Raw genomic sequence first — 7,208 nt, 5'->3', positions numbered from 1 at the left:
GTCATTATAAACAGATCTGTAATCAGCATACTTGTCTCCTATTGTTTTCAATACTTATGCTTACAATTCTATGGGATATATTTCCAGCAGTCAAATCTGAATCAAGAGTATGTCTAGTTTCAACTTTAAGTGATTTCAATAAATTGCTTTTTTGAAAATGTGCTGAAACAATGTACATTTGCAGCTGCACATTTATCACTTATTGATGGTTATCAATCTGATGGTTATAAATGATACCTGGTTGTTACCTACCTTTGTCATTTCTCTGACTGTGAGGGAGGTGGAGAATATTTTCACGTCTATTGGGTGTATTATTTGGGTTTTGGTCTTCTATGAAGTGTCTATTCATAGTGATTGTCTATTTTTAAATTGAATCATTTTTTTCCTGTCCCCACTAATTTGTAATAACATTTTAATTATATTCAAAATCCTTAAGTATATTTAAAGCCTATCCATGACCCATTGTAATCTGGCGAGCCAGCTATTTTTATAAAAATTTTGATTATGTCAAATTTGGTAAAGTAAGTTTTTCCTCTCCCATTTCATCTTTTTAAAAAGAAAGATATAGGAAATTCTACTGTGCTAATTCAGATGAATTTTAAAATAACATTTTAGAATGGTATCACTCAGATCATTTACACTAATATACAGATCATCAACATCTTTTGATTTTAGGGAAAAGGCTAATTTATTTAGACAAGTCTGTATTCAAGCCTCATGTTCTTATTTAGTTTTCTTTATACCTCTCACTAGAGCTATTTTTACATATTTTATATTTACTGGTTAGTGACTCAAATCCACCCGTTTTTAAAAGTTTGCTTAATTATGCTTTACATTTCAGAGAAATTTTAAAGAAAAAGTTATACATAATTCTGTGCCATGAGGCTTGGAAGGAAACATGACTCAAGAGTTTGGAAAGATGTCAAAAATGTAATCCTTTGAAAACGTAATAAATGATTTCAATGAAGTATCTGTTAGAACAGGGCAACTGACAAGCAGCTTCCAGTGTATTCTCCCTTGATGTCTCCCCAAAACATCCAGAAAGACACAGGAAAGGTTAAAAACAAAATGAAACTGAAAACTGACATGGGCAGTTGACCTAATGTTAGATCCTGACAGCAACTGACACCAATTATATATGGCAGACGACACAAGATTGAAAAAAAAAAAAAAAAAAAAAAGACAAGGCTTATCTTACGGAATATCTTGGTTTTACTGAAGGAAACCAAACCACCTAAGCAAAGAGAGGGGACGTTTTGTATCTCCTTCACCAAGTATCCCAGGAAGCAAACCCTCAGGGCTTTGTCTGAAAAAGGAAATGGTATCATTCTTCCACCTCCAAGATGGTGATTTGGGAGTTGACCAGCATTCTGTCTCCTCTACTGTTTCTTTCTCCATCTCTCTTGTCTTTATTTACTTATTTGAAGACGTAGGGAAAGATTCAACCAAACCACAGGCAACCATTCCTTGCTAATGCTCAGGAACCACTTTGTGAAGGAAGCCAAAGGCCACTATTACTGCCACCTCGTCTCTTACAGTCATCTTTCCGCATGGCAGCAGAGATCGCCCTCCACATGTTGTTGGACAGTGGATGTGGAGGGGTGAGTTCGTGGCACACTCACCTGGTTGTCCTCTCTTGTTTTACTCCTTTGTGTATCTGTGCCCCTTTCCTTCCCCGCCACCATTCTTACTCTCTAGGCATCCTTTTTCTAAAGTATAAATCCTTAAATTTTAGATAAAATATATCGCATTTTCCCTATTGTTTAGTCTTCTGGCATTCTAAGAAGGCCTAGTCCAGAAATCTTGAGTGAACTGCTATCAAACACTGCAGAAGCTGTAAAAAATAAAACAACTACTCACAAGGGTTGGACAACAACCATCACAGGACTATAATCCTCGAGAAATGAGAGCATATGAGATGAGCTTCACCCAAACTCAGCTTTCTCTTCCAGTATATTTTCCAAACCATGGCACAGGAAAATGGAGTCCAAGCAGCTCATAAAATTCGACATTGATTATCATAAAACTCTCAACAAACTAGGAACAGACAATAACTCTCTAGGGGTGCCTGGGTGGCTCAATGGGTTAAGCGTCTGACTCTTGATTTCTGCTCAGGTCGTGATCTCACAGTTCCTTTGATCAAGCCCTGCATCAGGGTCTGTGCTGACAGTGTGGAGCCTGCTTGCGATTCTCTGTCTCCCTCTCTCTCTCTCTGCCCTTCCCCTCACTTTTAAAAACTAGATAGATAAACGTTAAAAAAAGTAATTTCCTAATTTTGATACAGAAAATATATAAAAGTTAAAGATAATGATATAGTCAATGGTGAAAGATTGAACACTTTCTCCTTGATTTCAGGAATGGAACAAGGATGTCCAATATAACCTCCCACATTCAACATTGTATTAGAAATTCTACTCCGTTCAATAAATAAAGAAAAAACAAAATATATAAAAATTGGGAAGTACTACAACAGCCTTTGGTCTTGGATAACATGACTGCATAGAAAACCCAAAGTAGTCACAAACTGACTATTACAATCAATAAGTGAATTTAACAGAATTTCTGAATTTATTCAGAAATTTTTAGAATTTATTCAGAATTTCTGAATCCAAGATCAGCAGAAGACGATATTAATTCTATGTTATAAACAATAGTAACAAGCAATTAGAAAATAAATGGCATGTCTAAGAGTATGAAAAATATAAAATATCCAGAAACAAATTTACTGAAAGGTATATAAGACCTCTACACTGATCACTACAGACCAGTGTTGAAAAGGTAAAGAAAACCTAAACAACTGGTGTAATAGTTAGCTATTTCTGTGTCCAATATTACCACACATTTTTACTTAAAACATTTCTTCTTTCAGTTTCTGTGGATCAGAAGTTCAGACACACTTAGCTAGGTTCTCTAGCTCCAGATCTCACCACATTGGAGTCAAGGTTCTGATGGACAGGATTCTCACGTGGAGATTTTGACTGGGGAAGAATCTACTCCCAGACTAACTCATTTTGTTGGCAGAATTCATTTCCTTGTGGCTGTAGAAGTGTGAGCTTCTTTGTTGGCCGTCTGCTAGATGCTCAGTTCCTAGAAGCTGCCTGCAGGTCCTTGCCATGTGGCCCTTTGCAGGAAGTTTAGAAGGTGGTAGTTTGCTTCTTCAAGTGCAGCAGGAGAACAATAGTAAATTTGATAGCAAGGTGGACTCTTGTATAACATAATGTAATCACAGCACTGACATCCCGTCACCAGTGTCATATTCTCTTGGTTAGAAGCAAATTCTAGGTCCCAAGCCACACTCAAAACAAGGAGGTTATAGAAAAGAATAAAGCCCAGGATGTGGGATCATGAGAATCACGGTGGTGATGTATTATGTCCATGGATTGAAAGACTCAATAGTGTTAATATAGGCAATTGTGCCAAAATTGACCTATACATTCAGATCATAACAATCAAAATCCCAGCAGAAAGTTTTTCTTGTACGTTGACAGATTTCTGATCTTAAAATTCTTTTTTTTTTTAATTTTTTATGTTTATTTTATTTTTGAGAGAGAGAAACAGAACGCGAGTGGGAGAGGGCCAGAGAGAGAGAGAGATTGAGAGAGAGAGAGAGAGAGAGAGAGAGAGAGAGAGACAGGATCCGAAGCAGGCTCCAGGCTCTGAACTGTCAGCACAGAGCCCAGTGTGGGGCTTGAACTCACAGACTGCAAGATCGTGACCTGAGCTGAAGTTGGCGCTCAACTGACTGAGTCCCCCAGGCACCCCTAAAATTCTAAAATAATAGAGAAATGCAGTTTCTAGCAGAGTCAAGGCAATCTTGAAGGAAAAATGTTAGGAGATTTTCACTACCAGATTGCAGGATTTACTGTAAACCTACAGTAATTTAGATAAAATGATATTAGCACAAAGATAGACAAATATGCCAATGGAACAGAATAAATTAGTCCAGAAATAGACTCACACATACACTATCATTTGATTTATAATAAAGGCACCACCACAATTCTCTAGGAAAAGGACTCTGTTCTCAAAAATTAGTGCTGGAGAAACTGTAGGTCCACATAAAGAAGAAATTGATCCTGTTCTTTCAATGGTGCTTCAGAGGCAGTAGGCTGCTTTAGGATGAAGCTGAAATCTCTTTCCCAGCTACTGGCTGCTAGAAACTCATTGAAATGGACAATAAATGCAAACTTTTCACCTTTTATGGGAAGTGTATGGCCCCAGAAGTTGCTGCCGATGCTGTGGGTAAAGAGTGGAAAGGTTACATGGCCTCAATCAGTGGTGGCAATGACAAACAAGGCTTCCTCATGAAGCAGGGGGTTTTGATCATGGAAGTGTCTGCCTGCTGCTGAGTAAGGGACATTCCTGCTACCGACCAAGGAGGACTGGAGAAAGAAAGCGTAAATCTGTTCGGAGTTGCATTTTGCATGCCAATCTCAGTGTTCTCAACTTGGTCATTGTAAAAAAAAAAAAAAAAAGAAGAGAAGGAAATTCCTGGACTCATTGATACTGCTGTGCCTCATCACCTGGGACCCAAAAGAGCTAGGAGAATCTGTGCAAACTTTTCGATCTCTCTAGAGAAGATGATGTCCAGCAGTATGTTGTGAGAAAGCCCCTAAACAAAGATGGTAAGAAAGCTAGAACCAAAGTCCCCAAGATTCAACATCTGGTTACTGCACGTGTCCTGCAACACAAACATTGGGGTGTGGCTCTGAAGAAACAGTGTACTAACGAAAATAAGGAAGAGGCTTCAGAATATGCTAAAGTTTTGGCCAAGAGAATGAAAGAGGTCAAAATAACATGCAAGGAAAAGATTGCCAGGAGACAGAGGCTGTCCTCTCTGAAAGTTTCTGCCTTTAAGTCTGAGTCCAGTCAAAAATGAGATTTTCTAAGAGTAACAGATAAATAAGATCAGACATAAAAAAAAGAAAGACAATGATCCTTAATTCCCTACCTCACACCATACTAAAAACTTAATTCGTGGTGGCTCATAGATCGAGATCTTCTCAAAGAAAATATAGAATAGTATCTTCATGACTTTGGGAGTAACAAAGATATCATAAACAGAATCCCACAAAAACTAAACATAAAAGAAAAGACAATCATTCTGACTTTAGTGTAATCATGAACTTTTGTTTATTAAAAGATGTCATTAAGAATGTGAATAAGCAGGTGAAAAACTGAGACATATCCCTTAAGATCAGGAACAGAACAAAGATGTCACTCTCAAAACTTATTCAACACAGTGCTGGAAGTCCTAGTCACGACAATCAGGAAAGCACATAGAATTCCATTCAGCAAAAGCATACACAATGAAAGAAAAAGAAAAAAAAAAAAAAACTTGATCCTATCCCAAAATTGTGGCTACTGATAAGTTTAAGTAAAGTGCTAATTCATGGTATGAAAGGAAAACTCTTTTTTTCCCCTAGATCATGAAGATATTTTCTTTTTTTTTCTTTTTTTTTAGAACACATGTAATTTTTTTTTAATTTTTTTTTTAACGTTTATTTATTTTTGAGACAGAGAGAGACAGAGCATGAACGGGGGAGGGGCAGAGAGAGAGGGAGACACAGAATCGGAAGCAGGCTCCAGGCTCTGAGCCATCAACCCAGAGCCCGACGCAGGGCTCAAACACGGACCGTGAGATCATGACCTGAGCTGAAGTCACAGGCTTAGCCGACTGAGCCACCCAGGCACCCTGAAGATATTTTCTTATAACAACTTCTATTAACAGTTTAGCTTTATCTTTTACCTATAGGTCTGTCACCTATCTGGAGCCTACACGTGCATACCATTTTAGGTAAGGATCCAGTTTTATTTTTCTTGGGCTACTGACCCCCTTCCTTGCTCCTTGAAATAATTTTCATCTTCATTATGCATTAATTTACACTTATGCATGCATCTAAATTCCCAGTTCTATTCTATTTGTTTTCAGGTCAATCTTATACTGTTGCCATTACTGTGGCCTGGTGGTAGGCATTCATTGAAAGGAGAGCAAATTCCCTTTCTCAAAGTTAACTTAGTTATTCATAGACCTTATCCTTCAACAGACATTTAGAACAAATCAGGTTCGTTATAAAACTGCCAAACCAGAATTTTGACCGGGATTGAATTGAATCGTGTTATATCAACTCCTACATTTTTTATATTTTACATTTCATCTGGTTCTTTTTGATGACTTTTTCCTGATTCAGATTAATAATATCCCCCTTCCCAGATGCCCTGGAGGTATTGTTATGCTTCCTTTCAATTCACTGTTCATCTGATCTAAAGATTCTTCTTTTTGCAGTATGTTTTCTTTGTACTCATTGATATTTTTTTAAATAGTTATGTTCTTCTCTTATGTGTCCTTTTGGCCTGCGACTTTAAGTCTCCCTGGGAACAGCAGCTACCTTATCCTGTAACGTGCATACAGGAAAGGTCAAAACACACACTCCAGTTCTCATCCTACTAAACAGTTTAGGGGAGGCAAGGGGATGAACCTAAGAGCTCCACTGTTCATCTCTTCGCTGCTACTCCACCAGTCAACTCTTGGACTGCAAAGCCATCTACAAATTCATCCAAAGAAACAGAAATCCACCAGCTCTAGGATTTGGGAGGGGAACGGGGAGGGCCGGATGTCAAAGGCCTGGACTCGTTGCCTCGTCTAGTTGCCTCATCTCTGCAGAGCTTTTATGAAGTTGATACTTCCCTACCCATGTGGGGTACCCTACAGAGATAGGACTTGCCAATTTCCTCCAGTTGAATGGGACAGGCCGCAGAAGAACATAAAATGCTCTTGATGTCCTATATCTTTATTGAAATGTGGTTCACATGGGATATATATATTTGTCAAAATTGTTGACCTGTACACATGAGTTCTGTACATCCCACTGTGTAAACAGAATACCTGGGAATGACAGGACATCCATTACCATCATCTTTTATTATACTGTTATTGAACATTGATCTGGAAATACTAGTATTAAAATAAGTTGTAAATGAAATCGGGATTATAAATATTCGAAGGAAAGAAGTAATATTGTATTTGTTAGCTCTTACCATATTTCCTCTGGAATCCCCAAAAACTTATTGAAAAAAAAATATTAGAACTATAGAGAGTTTAGTAAGATTGCCAGTTAATCAATAAACCCATGTTGATCTATAACTGGGGTCACAGTTCAAATGCATACAGCGTTTTCACCTAATGAAAATGGATGAAAGAAAATAAA

At 37.7% G+C, this 7,208-nt stretch overlaps 1 pseudogene; it reads left to right on the top strand.

Annotated features, from left to right (window-relative positions):
* The first annotated feature begins 1,550 nt into the window (after positions 1-1,550).
* LOC121028046 (40S ribosomal protein S6-like) lies at positions 1,551-4,879 on the top strand (annotated as a pseudogene).
* Positions 4,880-7,208: the final 2,329 nt, after the last annotated feature.

The sequence above is a fragment of the Herpailurus yagouaroundi genome, unplaced genomic scaffold (genome assembly GCF_014898765.1).
Source record: "Herpailurus yagouaroundi ecotype Mexico unplaced genomic scaffold, PumYag 100, whole genome shotgun sequence".
In the NCBI taxonomy this organism is placed as follows: Eukaryota; Metazoa; Chordata; class Mammalia; order Carnivora; family Felidae; genus Herpailurus; species Herpailurus yagouaroundi.
The sequence above is the reverse complement of the archived record's forward strand: the minus strand, read 5'-3'. Positions and strand labels throughout refer to the sequence as shown.